Source organism: Ambystoma mexicanum, chromosome 9, assembly GCF_040938575.1.
Source record: "Ambystoma mexicanum isolate Mex_15411 chromosome 9, UKY_AmexF1_1, whole genome shotgun sequence".
NCBI lineage: Eukaryota > Metazoa > Chordata > Amphibia > Caudata > Ambystomatidae > Ambystoma > Ambystoma mexicanum.
The window spans coordinates 735,474,491-735,492,133 of record NC_090931.1 but is presented as its reverse complement, the minus strand read 5'-3'; the positions used below and the strand labels follow the sequence as shown (position 1 = coordinate 735,492,133).

Sequence of the window (17,643 nt, the reverse complement as noted above, 5' to 3'; positions counted from 1 at the left end):
TGATCGGGGGGAGAGGGGGGGGGGAAGAGTGGTCTGATTTCCCTCAGGCCGGGTATTTGGTGGAGAGCAGTCGGTGTGTCATGCACACAGGGATGGAAAAATTGTCTATTCGTGACATTGATGCATGCACCCTGGAAAAAAGGAGTAGCTTCTATTGGTGGGATGCAGCCACCTCCACCCACCCCAGGGCTTTAGTGAATGAACATAGTTTAGTGCAGGTCGCCGGGTTTCTAGAGCCCACGTTTGATCTGTCTAGGCCCCGATCCATCACCTCGTTGAAATCCCCCCCCCTAGTATCCAAGTATCCGCGTGGCATTGAAGTGTGAGCCCCTGCAGATCTGCTAGGAGATCCATAGAGAGTGGAGGGGGGGGGGCGTCGACCGCTACCATTCCCAGAGTGTCGCCCTGCAATTCTCCCCTCGCCAGGACGTAGCGCCCCTTGGGATCACACCTCTACTCCGTTAGCTGAAATGTGACCCTTTTGTGCAGCAGTATAAGTGTTCCCCTGGAGCCCCGAGCAAAATCTGCGTGAAAAGCCACCTTATAATTAGACCTGTGGAAGAATCTGCATTTCGTCCCTGCTAGATGGGTCTCTGTGAGAAACACAATGTCGGGGGAGAGCTTGTTAAGAAACTGTAGGACTAGCCTTCTCTTAACCCCAGAACATAGCCAATTTATGTTCCAGGTCATCACCGTGACTTTCCCTTTATGAGCCATCATCCCGGTGGAATCCTGCTACTGCCCAGGTGGTGACTCTCCCTCCAGTTCCATCCCGACCACCCACTGACCCTCCCCTTCGCATGTCAACCCCTATCCGGGTGCCCTTATGTGCTGCGTACATTATGAACTCTACAAAAACAGTAGTCCGGCCAACAACGGTTGCCAAACTATCGCCCCTTCCCTCCCCAACTCGAAGCACATGTAGCCTTAACTCCACTCCAACTGGGTGAGAAAAAACGGTGTCAACCATTTGCTGGATACTCGCTGCAGCTAACCATCTGAGCCACTGCTTCCCATCTGTAGCCCTTTGCCCCTGCACATCCTGCAAGGATGTTGTCCGGCATCAGTGGGCACCGAGTCATCCATTGCCCTCTGCCCCAGGCGTAGGTTCCATGGGCGCCACTTGCTCCGTCAGTTGCGAGTCGATTAGTGCTCAAGAATGACCCTGGCTTGGTTCTCCTCTGGGTTGCCCTTTTTGGTAGTTGGTGTTCTGGCAGTAATAGGATGTTCGTTTGGAGCCACGACCATGCCTACTTTGGATTATTGAAGAAGTGCACGGTTCCGTCCTGGTGGAGTTTGAGTTGTGCCAGGAAAAAAAGCACGTATTTTATGCATAATAAATGCAATTTCCTTTTGATGGATTCAAAGGATTGGCATGCTCTCTGGACCTCCTTGGTATTCGATAGCATTTGTACGTAATGGAGCTGGTAGCCCGCACCATTTGTAGCAGTGCATCTCGGTCTTGATAATTCAGCCGGTATGCTATTATGGTGCAGAGTGGTGCCCTGGGAATGGGGCGACCCGCTGGCATCCTGTGTGCTCGTTCCACTGAAAAGAATTTGGAAAGTTTCTTGGAGGCGAAGAGTTCCATGAGCCACTGTTCCAAGAGGAGCTCCATACTGGGCCCCTCCTCTTTTTCTGGCACTCCAAGGATGCGAATGTTGTTTCGCCTAGCTCTTCCCTCACTGTCTTCTGCCCTCTTTTCGATTTGCGTGAGCTTCTGTGTGACCACAGACAGTTGTTTTTCCATTTTCTTAATGGCGTCCTCTGAATCCGAGATGCGTTGTTCTGCCTCCCCGACTCTCTAAGCCATGTTCCGCATATCCCATCTAAGGAAGGTCACTTCTGTTGAGAGGCCACCTATTTTTTCCTCCAGTGAGGATCTGGATTCTCCTATGGCACTCAATATGTCGCAGAGGGTGATTTGAGAGTCTTGTGGTTCCATTCCATGTCTTCTGACCCATTGGTGGCTGAGAAGTACCCACTGTGCATTGGTCCATCTTACTTTGGAGACTGGCCTTCTTGGTCTTATCTTTCCCCATGGTGCTGTGTGTTCGGTCTGCTGCTTCACCGCAAGTTTTGATTGTCAGTGCCCCGATGGTGGGGGCTGAGGTTTTATACCGTTAGGCTGACTGGCCTGTATGGCGCATAGTTAGTCTCAGCACCTCTTCCTGTTCCTTCGTGATCTGCCTTGTCTGGGTAGGGCGACCGTGGCCCCAGTGGGAGGAGGGTGCCTCGTTGTTGCTTGTGATGCCAGGCGTCAAGTACACGGAGTCTGGGTGCCTCTGCTCCTGCTGTTTCCCCGTCTCTGTTGGCCCGTTTTATCCCTTATTGGCCCTGGGGTGGCCCTTGATCATGGGCGCTCAGGCCGTAGCTCTGCTGGCAGGGAAACGCTTCCCTTTGTACCCTTGTTCCTCTGCGTCCACCCCTACTATGTTCCGCGGGCCAGATATCTTCTTCCCTGCAGGTAGTGCTGGTGCTGTTAAACAGGCGGTTTCAAAGGTCCACGGCCGCTCAGGGTGCCTCCAACTTGTTTTGTGTGTCTTGCCGTGGGAGGGTGTAATCCTTCTGGCCCGGTAAGCTCAGAGGACCGGTCAGCAGTCCAGTGTCTGATCCGTGGCTGGGGGAAGCCCAGCTCTGATGGAGGTGTGTGGGGGGTGTCACCCCCAATTGCGGGATGTGGCTGAGGCAAGGATCAGGCTCCCCCACCCTTCAGTGAGTGTCACAGGACCACCTTGGTCTGGGTGTTGCTGTTCTGGGCGCTTCTGACGTCGCTGTTTGGCGGCTCGCTATTATGCGATTCAGGCACCGGGGCTCTGGGAGTGTGTTAGCCCTGCTCAGCTCAGCCACCTCCAGGATGCCGGCAGTGTCCAGTTGGTGGAGGGGTTGTGCGGGGCGGGGGGGGGGGGTTGTTGAAGAGAGAAGGAGCCGCGCTCCCCAATAGGGGCAGCTTTTTCCCAGTCTCCAGCCGCTCCACTATCAGCCCTCGCCCCGGCCTCCTCACCTCAATCGGCCGCTGGGTTCCCTCCGACGGCTCGCCGTCTGTTCCCGCAACGCTCCCGCCTGGTTGGGGGATGGTCATCCAGCGTTGGGGCTTTTTCGCTTGGCACCTATGGTCCTGGCTGAGCACCGTCAGCTGGCGAAGTCCTCTGCACCCCCGTCATGGGGGCGGGTGGGTTTCAGGAAAGTTATGGCCAGTATGGTTGTCCCCTTCGGCCACTAGCCCCATCTGCACCGCCGGACCGAGTGGGGAAAATGGCGCCTGCCTACACCTTTGGCAGTCCATTTGCAGGGTTCCCTTGCACGATTTTCTGCAGGATTGCAGCCTTCAGTAGTGGCTGCGTTCCGCTGCTCGGGGCTATGTTCATTAGTATGCAGGCATGCAAGGAACCAGGATGGGACTGCAAGATATTTGCAGCTACACAGGAGCTATGGCTGCTCACGTCCTCATGGCTCTGCTACGCAACAGCGCCCCCCGATTTAAAGTTTATTATTGATGTCAAGGGGGACAGATTTGTTTTGGAATTTGCTGCACTTTGTTCTGATTTTTTAAGGGCTATTGGTCTATCCGTTTTCCACTTGCTAGCCAATCCTGGGAGAGTGAAGGGGATCCTGTACAAAATGATTGGCCGTTTACAATGAATAAAATGCATGGGTACGCTTCACTGAAGCATCTTTGGGGGCGGAAGGGGTCATAAACAAGCAGGAACCTTGGCTCCTTACCATGCAATTTACCACGACTGGTGGATTAGGCATAGCTTCCTGAGGTTTAAAAGGGATTTGATTCCAACAAGAGAAGTTATTGCAAGGTATGGTTTGTTACAAACAGAACATGCAGGTTGTAGATTCTGTAAAGGAAAAGATGTAATGGAATCATTGAAACACCTGATTACAGTTCAAGATAAACGTGGTATTCAATTAAAAATGTTTGAAAACCTGTTCTGTTAAGGTCAGCTGGAGACAGTTTGCAGTCATGGTCTTTCAAGATTGTCACCTCAACCTTAGCAGTGACTGGGTTCCTGAGCTTGCTGCAGTTAGTGTTCTAAGTTGGTCCAGGAATCCCAGTGTCGTTGGACAAGTGGATAATTCCTCAATGATAATACATTGCGGGGTTGGAGTAAACACTATCTTAAGCGGATTGAAAGCAGGGCAACAATTTTAGTAGCACCCAGTATGTGGCATTCTGACATTTTGTAAAAAAGATTTTTATAAGACTAAGAGTAAATAGGTCACTTCCTTAGAGGGATAGATAACATCAACCAATATTTGTAATATTAAAATGAATTTGTGAAATACTTGTGTAGTTGTGTTAAAAGCAAAAGCAGAGCACCAAATCATTGGTGGAAATACTGAACATCACAAGATCTTGCCTAATGGTGAATGAAATGGAAATAAAAAAGGCCTTGATTCAAATATTTGAAAACGTGATTATAAAATGACACAGCTTCACCTCACTGATGAGGCCCGACTAGGCTGAAACACGTGTCTGGGGTCGCTGTTGGTACTCTTGTTCAAAGAAGAATTGCCTCGCACTTTGGTGCTGGACTGCCCTTGTGGGTGGGACAAAGACTGATATGCAAATATATATTTCCCCACTGTGCAAGGTACAGTGTGCTAAAACGTGGTTGTAGACCTTCACAAGTAGGCTCCTTCCCATAAAACAGTTTATTTGGCCGCGTTTATTCTAGGTAGAGGGGCTCCCAGACCGTTTTGTGCATTTTTAGGAACTTTGGATTTCACCCTAAATTTCCCAGAGTAATCCAGACATGGACCCCTTGCTAACTGTGCTTAGAGAGGCATAGCTTCACCTCACTGATGAGGCCCGACTAAACCGGAACACGTGTCTGGGGTTGCTGTTGGTACGCTTGTTCAGAGGAGAATTGCCTAGCATTTCAATTCTGAACTGCCCTTGAGAGTGCGACAAGGACTGATATGCAAATGGGTATTTTCCTACTGTGAAAGGTACAGCGAGCTGAAACGTGGTTGTAGACCCTGTCGAGTGGGCACCTTCCCATAGAACTGGTTGTTTGGTGGTGTTCGTTCTCGGCAGAGGGGCTCCCAGTCCGTTTTGTGAATTTGGTAAATGATGCTTCTGCATGTCTCTGAGGTTAGGATCACCCACTTGGTCTCATAGTGTTCTTAAATATTCTAGCTATGGTGTCTGCACCCTTTGGCTCTCTAGATGTTTTGGGCGAAAACTCCCATCAGCCCAAGCTACCATAGTCTATGGTGCGAGATCATGGGAGTTGTAGTCCAAAACATCCGGAGAGCCAAAGGTTGCAGACCCCAGTCGTTGATCTGTGGGCCTTTTAGAAGTGACCCATGAGATGCTCTGTAAGATTCTAGAACCTCTTTTCTGCCCAGTTTGTTGCCAGAGAACAGCATTTGCAGCATGATAGTTTTCCCCGATTAGAATCCTGTAGCTTCTATGCCGCATAAAACTGTGACAAATGGCCCACCAATGATCATTCAAAATCACCATTGCAGTATAGCAACTTTCTGACTTGTTTTATTAACGACACATCTGAGAAGCGCTTAGCATGGGTGATCTATTTCTTAAAATGTTTAATAGGGCATATGATGTGGCCTTTCCTCGGGTGAGCAGATCTCTGCATTTACCGAAAGGTAACAATCACTACGACTCATAGCGACTTGGTAGCGCCACCAACACAACTAAACAACCACCGTTTTCTCTTAAACCAGTATAGTACTGCACTCCTAAAATGTTCTTCTTGCCTAAAAGGCTTGCTTAGTTGACACATCATCCAGAAGCTAAAAGAGTATAGTATGTTTAAAAGAGCTTCACCGCCAGTTGATGGAGGTAAATCTGCCACCTTTCTGCCAAAAAACCCTCCAAAATCGCAGAATTACTGCCAAAATCCCCATAGAGTCCTGTGGACTCCAATTAATGGTGACTACCACCGCCTACCACCACTTGCAATCCCTCAGTAATACCACCAGACGAAAGGCAATAACGGTAATTACATTTGGTGGATTTACCGCTGATATACCACCAAACTTGTAATGAGGCCCAATGTATTATAGTGCAATTAGAAAGTCAACTGAGGCACAGCATAACTGCTTTATGGCGGGCGAGATTAGGGTACTTACTACAGAATAGCTGGAGTTCCAGTAAACAAGTTTTTGAGAATTTCAGACCCTCGAGATTTCTGCCTTTGCTGTACTTTCTCTGTGGCACCTTGGCTGAGTGCTGTCAGGCTGCCCCACTTAGCTCTGCAGGATTTCATGACTTGAGAGCACTTCCTGGGAGCATCGTCAGTGTGATCAACGTGCCTCCAATTGGAATAATATTGTATTATCTATGCTCTGACTCCAAGCCGTATATTCTGGCAGACTGCACCCCTCAGATCTGAGGAAAACAGGACTATTCAGTCACACATTCATTCACCCATACATAAATCTTCATCCATACATGTATCAACCCACCATACAACCATATTCACCCATTCAACCATATTCACCCAGTCATCAATCCGTCCACTCATCCATCTATATGTCCACCCAACTATATTCATCCTCTCATCCACCCAACCAAACACATTCAACTACTTAACTAGCCATCAATATTCAATGGCTGATCCAATCATTTTAATCCAGTCAACCATCCACTAACACAAATATTCACTAGCTCATACATCCAAACATATTTACTCACTCACTCACCATTCATCCACCTAGCCATCCATCCATCTGATATTCGGCCACTCATCCATCTATGTATACACCCATCCAGCCACCAAAACAACCATGTGCAACCACTCACCTTCTCACTCACACTTATGAAAAACAAAGCGATTGGTTTTACTAATGATTTTAACTCTGCATACACAGACTGGTCTGTGCATTGGAAACAAAAGAAAGACGGGTAAACACAGCCCTACAGATAAGGGAAGTATCGGCCACTTTTACTCCCTAAAAATAGGCAAATACTACCAAAAAATAAAAATAGGGAAATAGGCGTAGGGCCTTGTGCTCTGGCTTTCAACCACACAGCTCCATGGATATGTTTGGGCCAGTAGTGCACATAGTACCACAGGAAGAAGCTACAATGACTGCCCGATTGGAAGAAGTAAACATGTATCTTTAACTGTGAATGAATAACTAGGAATAATTATTATACAAAACATTACCGTTTTCCAGTTAAAAAATATTACTCGCTTATAAAATACTCCCATTGGGAATTGGACGTACATTTGTAGTCCCCAAAAATCATTTGACTCCCAGCTTAAAAAAATAAGGAGTAAAATACTCTCAATTCAAAATATTATCGAGAGCACTGGATAAACATACAGCCAACTCAGTCCAACAAGAGAGAAAATAAAGAATCATGCCTATCAAGTCAGCGCTGAAAACGTCCTCTTTGCATCATGTGAGATATCCTCTTTCGGTTTATAAATAGAAAACGAGTTTTATATTTCAAGAAGGACAAACATATTATTATCCATTCAGAGAACGAATCCAAACCTCCACTGCGAACCAATTAAATCAGACGTGCACAGCACTAGGACAAACGTCAACTACTCTTAAAGTAACGTACCTGTACTTATGTTTTATTTGCCTCCGTGGACCCGTAAACAACTAGCGAAGTCAAAGAGAAACGGGCGCGTGTCCCTGACTGTACTTTCATGTCCCAAAATGTAATAGCTACTTCCCATTAGAAAAACGGACCCTAGCAACGCTCTGCATCCACCTCACCACGTGGGTTGCAAGTTACGTTCAGGGTATGTACGTCTATGGTCCACGCTCTTACGTAATATTTGGTATCCTATACTGATCAGGTATCCCCTGGTCTTCGGCTGTGTTCGGCTCATAGCTGATTGGCTGCATTAAGGCTTGAGCCTGAGCACCGGCGGCCACTCTTCCGAGCTGTCACAGACAAAAGCAGCAGGGCACCGAGCGAGCTGCCTTCATTGCTATAATAGACAAACACAGTTTATTCTGAGAGAAAGCTTTGCATTAAAATGCGAGGGTGCTTCTGAGGAAGCCTTTGAGGTAAAGCTTTCTCTCAGAATAATAAACAGTGTGTAATCTATATCAACAACGGAACGAAGCTCGGCCTTTCATAAACTTTAATTTGTCATTGAAATACATTGCTTCGACTGATGAAGCCATTATTCATCGTTACAGTTCATGAAATATGGATACGCGCTGCTTTGGGGTAATAAGACATTTACAGCGTATGAAATGTTTCTTAGACCTCCCTATATTGTCAAGTCAGGGGAGTATCCAGCATTTCAAGAGTGGGGGAAGGAGGGGATTAGCCAGGATGAAAGTCCTGCTACTTTCCCCCAAATGCAGTGTGCGCAATTCCATGTGGTCTCATGTGCCAACAAACTGCCCACCTCTACCCCAATCTAATTTTTTGGTAACATTACTATTGTCATATGCCATTTTAACACAACAAAAAAATACTACTGCAGAATCATTACGGATGCAGGGAACACATCTATCAGAGCTCTGTCCAGGTGCTCTGGGGCAAAATACATACAAACCTAATTTGCATATTGATTGTACCAACAGAAATTACTTCACAGAAAAGGGCGGCACCGTGGAAGTGACTTTAGATTAAGTTGTCATAAGTAAGCCAAGTGGCAAATAATGTTGTGGTGCAAAATACCTAAATTGCACTGTTATATATGGAGCAACTCTATAGTCAGGCTTTTTTTTTTAAATAACAGCATGATATATTCACTTTTTTTTTTTTTTGATTTATGAGAAAACCTTTACAAAAAGAAAAGTATTGAAAGTTCAGATTTCATACAAAAAGCAATTTTTCCTACATATTTAAGATAACAGAAAATAAAAAGGGAAAATAAAAAGGGAAAAATAAAGGCTCAGAAACCAGGGATTAACTAAGTAGACTGATCCCATTGACTGAAGGGCTCGAGAGCATGGCTAGTCTGTTGATAGTTCCTTAAGATAGTAAGCTTCTCCAAAATGTTTACTATCGCAGCAGTTAACATTACTTCTTGGCTGGAGATCAGTCTATCCCAAAATGCATCCTGAACTAGGCTCTCCTCTCTGGTTACAAATCTCCCCAGTAATGATACTCTAATCGCCCATGTGCCTTCGCACTCCAGCAACAGGTGTTTGAGGGATTGTAAGTTCGGAGAGGCACAGATCTTGCAAAGGCTTATTGCCTTCTCGCCCTGGTTTCTTTGGTCCAGTATTTCACCCATGTGGGCTATGTTCAGTCTGAGTCTGAGAAAGTTGTTTCTAATTCTTTGGTCCGGGAACTTTTCCAAGTAGTGTGGGATGGTACCATGTTTTCTGTCCACTTTCAGGAAAAGGTTTGGAGGGTTAAGGCTTCTGACTCCCTCGATCGTTTTAATCCAGTCCTCCATTTCTAAACTTTTTTTTGACTTTCTTAGGATTTTGAATAAGAGTTTCTGTTGTTAATCCCAGCCTGTATAAAATGCAGCCAGTCTTTTCTTCTAAGCCGAAAAGTTTTTTTGATTTTGCCTTTTTTCGATGTTGGTTTACGTCGAAAAAAAGAGTGGATATACTCGCTGTGGTTATGTTACGATAGAGGGACAATAGCTTCCACTCCGCGCGGCTACTCAAAGAGGTCAGTCCCAACTCAAATCTCAGACTAACGAGAGGAGTGCACAATGGAAGATGGAAGGAAGATTTCCACAAGAGACCCTCAATTTTGCTCCAATGATAATTCCACAGTAGAGGCTTTGCCTCGAGGCCATAAAGGAGGAGCGGGACAACTAAAAAAAAATATATATATTTATATTAACACATAAGCTTTGAAGTGAATCACTTACAGAGCTGCAGATAAGACACAATCTGATCACATGATCTGCCCAGGATAACACACTTTGGTTAAATCGTGAAACCGGGATGTGGGCAATTTAAGCAACTGAGCACATCTTCACAGGTTTAGTTTATATAGATATTTATTAAGGTTTCCCTTTGCATTTCATGTGCTGAAATAATAATTATTTATAGCAATGCCGAGGAATCAAAGCACATTACATAAGAAACTACCCTTTCATTATTAACTTTACACTATACATCATTATAGAAATATGTTTAGCAATAAGAGGATGGCTTTAGTTGTATTCTCCCCATCCTGCATGCAAAGTCACAATAGCATCATGCAGATTAATGTGAGCCTGACAAAACTCCCTTGGGTAAAGCCATAGTCATTATTTCATAAAGCCTGCAGCATTATGCAACCTTCTCACTGCTGATCACTCCCTCCCATGCACATTTCTAAAGGGACAAACGTCCCTGCTAATAGTCTCCCCTTCCTCCCATCAGTACCTAATGGCTCACATTGAAATGCTCTGTTGATACACAGCAACCTGAGAGCCCCTCTGCTGCTGCCCGGAGCTCCTTGGGACATTGTCCTGGCAGAGGTTTCCGAAAGGGTAAGGTGTCCTGCTGGCAGGATAATGACTATGCTGAGCAGGAATTGCTCAGCACACATTGTCCAGCCAGCGGGACACCTTTCCCGTTGGGCACCCTCCCTGAGGTGTCGAACAGGAGAGGTGGCCCACTGATGAAAGTCCCGGTCAGGCTCTCAAAAGAGCCTGTGAGGGTGCAGTGTGCCCCCCTCCACTCCCCGCTCAGTACGCCACCATGTCCAGGTGATCTCCAGCAGGTCAAGTTATGAAGCTTTACAGTCCCTGGTGCCACATCTATGAGTTTATGAACCACCCTTGTGCATTTCATCCATCCTCCTGATTGAGGGGCTTTAACACACCACATAAGACTTCCTCCATTAGGTTCTACACTTTTTTTGTCAAAATGTTAAATTCAAGAAAGAGCGTGAACAGTAATTTCAACAAAGGAATACACCGTTGTCATATACCGCCACAGATTCCTTACATAAATCAAGAATTGCAACCTTTCAAATACAATTTTCCATCAAAGAGGCACAAATAGAAACAACCACAAAGAGCAATACATAAGGAAAGTCGGTGGGTACAAGGTGTGTCTGTGACAGACAGCAACAGGAACATCGACAAGACAGAGCACACTGATACAACAAGCATTAGAAATGCGAACAGTTTGGGCTTTTGTGCAGGCATGGCAGAAGGCACTTGCCAGGCCCAGTCGTATTGGTATTAACTGTTCATTGATAGTTGCAGGTGCAAAGTAGTGCGAGTACCTGGGCATCTGGGCAGTTCCCATCAAGTTCCTAATATTATACACAAGCCAAAAATGTTGGCTTTGCCAATGCATGTGCTTAAGAGGACTTCAATGAAATAAACACTGAGTGCTTATAAATCAAGTGGCTGAATGCAGACCTGGCATCAGCATTTTCATTACACCATTAGCGTGTTTACATCACTAATTAAGTCTGCAAGCTGTGTGCCAAACAATATCTACAAGCTGTGTGGCCCTCCTCATATGTCGACACCTTCTTTGTTATCAAATGAATTGTTCAACTCTACCGGACGACGATAAACAAGCTGCAGACATTGTGAATAAATTAAGAACGCACAGATAGCCCAAGAAAATAGTATGACATTCACGAAAAAGAGCCAGTTCTGTTCCGTGAGAAACAGCATTGGAACAACATACAAGGAGAAGAGACAAGTCAGACAACATCACAGTCGTCCTAAGTTATTCTCAGTTTACCAACCGACTAAAATGGGAAATCCTGAAACTATGGCCCTTGCTTAATGTTGGCACCTATGGCCCTGAGAGTCCCAGATTTGCTTTAAAACGCAGACAAAATCTTTGAGAGCAGGGGATTGCCAACAGACTATGGAACAATTCCGTCCGACTGGACATGCACCATGTGGACACTGCTCTTCATGTCCCCAAACACAGAGGAGTACATTCATTAATATAGGTTGGCACTACCCATGGACATAGAAATGTTTCACTAACTGTAATACCAGCAACGTTATCTGCCTAATTACATGCCCATGCGACCTGAGATACCTGGGTATGACCACCCCTCCAGTCAAAACTGCATTGCTCCCTGCCTAATATGCTATTTACGTGCATGCCTCAGTATTTGCTCTGCCTGTGTACTCCGACTTGATGTACCCCTATTGCCTAGACTCTAAATAAGTTGCTTAAACCTGTACTTAACTATTGTGCCTGCATTGCTCGCACATAGTCCGTACTTCCTAGCCAAATAGTGCCTGCAATTCCGGCCTATAAGTCACCCTTGTGACCCTCTCCTCGCTAACCCTGGTAACATGATACTACGCTGGTCCTCCATAAGCTCACTGCTCCTCTCACTACAAATACTACTATTAGGGTGGTCAATCACCAGAACACTACACTTACCTCCATCTAACTTAACTGCATCTAGATCCCTGTACACCACATCCATGGCTACCATTTACAGACCTACCAATACCTACCCAAGCACTTCACTGCAAAACCACAACATCTACCTTAACAATCCAGCCTTATGGCTTGACCATTTTGCTAAAAAACCCTCACCTAACCAACCATGCTCTATCACTTTTAGAAACCTAAGATTAGGATCTAGACTTCTGGGTAAAAAGGGTCACCCCATGTATTTGAGCCCACACCCAAAATCACAGACGCTCAACCCGCCTCCACAAACGCCCACCTCACCCACGCCCCATCACCATCAGACCAACACAGCATCAACAAGCAACGTTGGTTGAATTAAAGCTGCCCTGATTAACGCAAGGTCCCTAGCCGCACACGCACTGGACATCGCAGACCTTATGAAGACTCAGGAACTCGACCTCATCGCCATCTCTGAGACCTGGCTACACGCGGCATCTGGCCCTGCACTTTCATTGGCCATCCCCACTGATTACTCCATCATCAGATGTGATCGCACCTCGAGAGGTGGAGGAATTGCAATCATCTTTAAAAACTCATTAGGGCTTAGAACCATCCCAAGCACTAAGGTGGAATCGCAGAGGTACTCTCTGTCAAACTCTGTCTTTCAGCTAACCAAATGGTTACTATTCACTTAATATACAGACCCCCTGGCCCACATACATCCTTTGTGGATGACATCTCTACTCTAGTACTCAACAATGCAAAATCTAACTCCCAAACCATCATTCTTGGCGGCCTTAATCTGGGACACCAAGATCCTAATGATCCTGTAGCCCTTGACCTCGCTAACACCTTAACAGATTTAGGTTTCACACACCACATTCAGGAACCCACCCACACTAAAGGGCGGTCACTAGACTGGCTCAGTGACACCAATTGCAACATTAGAGTTCTCTCCAACACCCCTTGCATTTGGTCTGACCACCACGTCATCATGTTTAGTATCAAAGCAGCCTCTCCACCCATGCCTTTGATCGCCCCAGCGACCCTCACTAGAAATAAAAAGAACATTACGACAGAAAAATTACTCCCCCTCATCCTTCCAACATTAAACAATGCTCCTGACACTTGCTCAGACCCCACTAGCCTAGCCGACCTGTACAACCAGTCAGTGCTTGCAGCCATCAACTCTATTGCCCCGCTCAAACTGAGGAAACCCAAACAACGAGCTCACCTTAACTCGTGGTTCACTCCCCAGCTTAGAGTGTTACGTAAAGAGAAATGCATCGCTGAGTCATGCTGGAGAAGTCACCATTCTGACGCCCACAAGGACGGTCTTCTGATAGCCACCCTTAATTATAAAGAAGCCGTATTCCATGCAAAAAAAGATTCTTACAACAACCGCATTATGTCTGCCAAGTCTAATACCAAGGAACTCTTTAATATTCTTAAGGAACTTGAGACACCTGCAGCCCCCCTGACTCCTGTACCAAAGACAGCACGTGGTGCACCAATATTCAGTTAGCACTCCTGGGTAAAATTGCCACCCTCCAATCTAAAATCAGAGACAAACAGAAATCCATACAGCCTGACCAACTACTAACCACACCTACACCCAATTCTCTCCCAGCTAATTCTCCTCACAAACCTTTTTCCTTCGCCCTGCTCACTACCCTCGAAGTAGAAGGCATCACAAACAATTTAAAACCATCCAATTGCCAAGGCGACCCCTACCCTGCACCTATCATTAAGGAAGCTTCTCATGAACTAGCCCCATTCATCACTGCATTCATAAATGCTTCTTTCAAGACGGGTATTGTCCCGGACAACCTAAAGGATGCATGGGTTATCCCACTCTTCAAAAAACCTTCCCTTGACCCTGACATCCCAACTAATTTCAGACCTATCACTACAGTCCCATTCCTGCTCAAGATCCTGGACCGCACAGCCTACCTGCAGATACAGGATTACCTCGAGCTAAACAACCTCCTGGGCTTAATACAGTCAGGGTTCCGCCCTAAACATGGCACGGAATCTGCTTTGATCGACCTGAAAACCCAAATGGAGTCGCTAAAGGACAAAGGGAATCTAGCTCTTCTCCTCCTCCTCGACCTCTCCGCGGCTTTCGATTTGGTCAATCACCAAATACTCTGCCAGCCTCTCAAATCTGCAGCACACTTCTCTGACTCTGCCAATGCCTGGATCCACTCTTTCCTGAGCAACAGATCCATGAGGGTCTTCTCCCATATGGCCTCGGCGGATCCCTCTCCTATTCACTGTGGTGTGCCCCAAGGCTCGTGTGTATCCCCCACGTTGTATAACGTATTCACCAAGCTCCCCTTCGATGTGCTTGACTATCTGGGTGTCTCCTATACCAACTATGCGGATGACACCCAGATACACATCCCTATCACGGGAGACTACACAGCCGACACCAAAGCCCTTAACGATGTTCACCTGGTTATCCAGGCCTGGATGGCACATCACGAACTCTGCCTCAACGAGGATAAGACCGAGCTCCTCCTCCTAGGTTCAAATCATCGGCTTAACAAACTAGACCAAACTTACAAGTCCTTCATTATTGACGGCAACGATATTAAAGTCTCCAAAGACACTAAGACTCTAGGCGTCTACCTCGACTCTACGCTCTCTCTGAATAGACAAACAAATGCAGTTAGGTCAGCCTCGGCCTATACTTGCAAACTTATCAATGCCTGTAGACCCTTCCTTAACTCTACCAACTGCATCACCCTCGCCAGAACTCTTGTCATGGCCAAAATCGACTACTGTAGAACTCTCTACCTAGGGACCAGTCAGTCTAACCTTAATAAACTGCAAACTGTACAAAACAATGCCATTAGGGCAGCCTTAAACATCCCGAGACGCTCCCATATATCCTCCGCCAGATTGAATTTACGCTGGCTCCCAGTAAAACAAAGAATTGCACTGAAAACCCTCGCCTTGACTCACAAATGCCTGAGTAACAACTCCCCACCTTACCTAACCGCTCGCCTCACGCTCCACACATCCACTCGACCCATTAGAGCAGCCAAAACTCACAGCCTCACCGTGCCTAGATGCAAACTCCATAAAGCCGGTGGAGTGAGCTTCCCTGTCCTAGCGTCTAAACTCTGGAACACCCTGCCTACGCCTATTAGAACTGAACCTTCGTTCCACCTCTTCAAGAACAATGCTAAAACGTGGCTATTCGCCAAGATTTATGAGACCCCTACACAACCTAATCTCCCTGTGTGGTACTGGATATGTATATACATCTCTCTTTGCTCTGTACTTGTATTTACTATGTTAATGATACCCTTCGGTATATGTACATATTCTGTATATTCTGTAACATACTTGCAACTACTGTCTACTGTAACATGTTTAAGAGTATGCGCCCGGTTGCCCATGGGCCTGGTTTCTGCGCTTTATCAATAAAATCAAATCAAATCAAATCAAATCAAAACAAGATTCAGAGAACACCAATCTTGTTTTCGTACTAAAAATCTAATATGGTAGAATACTCCATATCTCAAAAAACATGCACACACAGACTTCATATGGACATTGTTGGCAGAAATAAACACCCCACAACGTGGAGGCGATCTGGGTCCCATTTTGTTCAGAAGAGAACAGTTATGGATATTTCGACTAAAAACTGACACCAATGGCCTGAACGAACACACAAGTTGGCAGACTTTAGCCACATTGTGAAGACATGCCTTCAATAGCAAATTCTTTATCAGAATTAGTCATATATATTGTCTTGACAGAAACTCAGATCATGACATCTTTGAATACCTAACCTATTAGTGCCTTATCCAAGCCTCACATTGGGCTACATGGGCGCCCATGGTAAAATATGGCGCAATAGTTTCATACTAAATTAATCTCAAATATCAGAATTCAAAGTTAAAAGATTCACGATTTATACAATAGACAATGAATTAAATTAATACAGTGATCTGGATGCCCGCATGTTGTAATTTACTTCTTGCCTTCCTCGACATACACCGAGCAGAGGCAGTACATTATTCATGTACAACTGTAAGAAAATTTGATTAACCGGAACAAGCATTGCTTGCCCATCATCCATCTTGTCACGCTTTGGGCTCCAATGTAAACAACCATAAGCGCCATGACAACAGGCGCTGCCTACCGGACCCCTACGTGCCATCCCGTCACCCCCCCATCTGCAGTCTCCACCAGAATAGCCTAACAGCAAAAAGACACCCACATACTGTTAGCTAGTTCATTTAGACATTAATATACCTCTGCCGTTTGTTTGGGGTATTAGGATAAAATGAAAACGTCCAAAGTGACCGAGAATAAAAGCCTGAATGCGTGATTTGGCCAAATTTCGTGCGGTTGAAAATTCCGAACGGCCGAAAAGTTAAACCAAATCACGCAATCCATGCTGGGGGGTGCGGGGGTGTCCTCCGCACCCTTGCTCACCATATTGTTAGCGGGCATGTCCCCCACAGCCGATCCCAAAAAGCCACTAAAAAGGAAAGGGCCGTGCAGCGCCTGTTCCCGATCCCAGGAGTGAAAACGAACATCCGTCGCAGGGACACAGCGAGTCGGCGAGCGGCCACAATGTAAGTAAAGGTGTGGGGGCGGGGGCAAAGTTGGAATTGTTCAGGGGAGAAAAGACAGAAGATTATTTCGGAAAAGTAATCTTCGGTCTTTTCTCCCTCGAACATTTCCATCACAGTCTTTCAGCTCCGATCCGGAATAAAATACAGAAGTAACACCACCACAAATTCACTGAAAATGGAAATATCTACATAATAGTCTGCAACTAATTTATGTGGCTATATGGACTAGATATAAGAGCAACTTTCAGTTGCCCCCCAATTGAATTGATTAACACTCCTTCAATTACCAATGGCGCCCAGGGTTCACTTTACACCTAACCCACCAGCGCGCATGCGTGAATGGAGCTTCCGGTTGAGGCAGTCACAATCTTTGAAAAAGGTTCCGCACACCGCACCGGTAAGCAATACCGCTGCAGCAGCACTAGATATCGTCAGCTCTACATGGACTGAAAAGGACACTATGTAAAGGTAAGAGGTGCCCCAGACACCAGCAATGATGGTGCGGGCAGCATACGCTGACCCGCTAAAGTTCTGAACATAGGGGTAAACCAACATTAGATTTTTATGGCGTTGACTGTGAATGTATAACCTACTTTGCTATGTTACCCTCAACTGCTCTTACATAGAATTCACTACAATGTTTAGGTGCCATATCAACAGCTGAAACTGATGAGGCTGCCCTCTGCGGTCTAATCCGAGAGCGGAGAATTCAACATTGGTGAGCATAGGTATTCTCTTAAAGAGCCTAGACTGATACCAACTTGCATTGAATGTGCCGTACAAGACA

General features: G+C 46.0%; 1 protein-coding gene across 3 annotated transcripts in view; it reads right to left on the bottom strand.

The window, feature by feature from the left end:
- Nucleotides 1-7,704, bottom strand: part of LOC138488560 (asparagine synthetase domain-containing protein 1-like) — a 205,245-nt gene extending 197,541 nt beyond the window's left edge. For 2 of the 3 annotated variants that reach the window (XM_069615634.1, XM_069615637.1), the window contains exon 1: nucleotides 7,559-7,704. The gene's annotated coding sequence lies outside the window, so the exon portion shown is untranslated. The remainder of the gene's footprint in view (nucleotides 1-7,558) is intronic. The other variant, XM_069615635.1, reaches the window with a different exon arrangement.
- Nucleotides 7,705-17,643: the final 9,939 nt, after the last annotated feature.